Source organism: Arachis ipaensis, chromosome B02 (genome assembly GCF_000816755.2).
Source record: "Arachis ipaensis cultivar K30076 chromosome B02, Araip1.1, whole genome shotgun sequence".
NCBI lineage: Eukaryota > Viridiplantae > Streptophyta > Magnoliopsida > Fabales > Fabaceae > Arachis > Arachis ipaensis.
The window spans coordinates 100,218,807-100,219,617 of NC_029786.2; the positions used below are offsets into that span (position 1 = coordinate 100,218,807).

Here is an 811-nt window from a genome sequence, read left to right on the forward strand (position 1 = left end):
CTAATTGATATTTTGAAAAAATTATCCGACCAACATAGTAATTAATTAAATCAAATTTGAAATGAGAGAGAATCGTAATTCTCACGATTTAATACCATCATTTACTTATGAGGTATTTGAAAATTATATTTAACTAAATAGGAGGGGAAAAAAAAACATCTACCGTGTATCAAAAAATTACTTGGCAATGTTTAAAATGAGCACAACAATTATGTCTATATTGGATATGTCATATTTATATACATTATTAGATTTTATTAAATGAAAATATAAAATACATAAATTTTATTTTATATTATTTGACAAATAATTAAATTAGGACAATGTACTGAAATAAATAAATTGAGTGAATCCTTTACCTATATACATGATTTGGAAACTGGTTACGTGCATGTGCAAATTGATTATTATGTAATCTATGGGAGCCAACCACGGTTTTAAGTTTATACATAAACCGTGGCTACCTGGCACGGTTTACGTTGTAAGAAGATTGATCATAAACCGTTGCAAACTACCACGGTTTACTAAGGGAGACAAATATACATAAAACCTTGTAAGCAGCAACGATTTAGGAAGGACTTTCATTAGGCATAAACCTTTGTTAGCTGCAACGGTTTATGGGGAGAGAAACTCTGTGTATATGTGAGTGACATTCAAGCTACTAAAGAGATCATTGTCACCATGGCAAATGAGGAAGAGAATTTTCTTGTCTTAATGTCTTTGGGAAAATCCAAAGAAGCAAAAATTTTGAAATATGTTAAAATTTTAAGATATTTCAAATTTTTTTTTAAAATTTTAAATAAATGTACTT

The 811-nt window shown here is 28.2% G+C and overlaps 1 long non-coding RNA gene across 1 annotated transcript in view; it reads right to left on the reverse strand.

Moving 5' to 3' along the window:
* Nucleotides 1–811, reverse strand: part of LOC110269050 — a 20,551-nt gene that overhangs the window by 7,602 nt on the left and 12,138 nt on the right. The window lies entirely within an intron of this gene.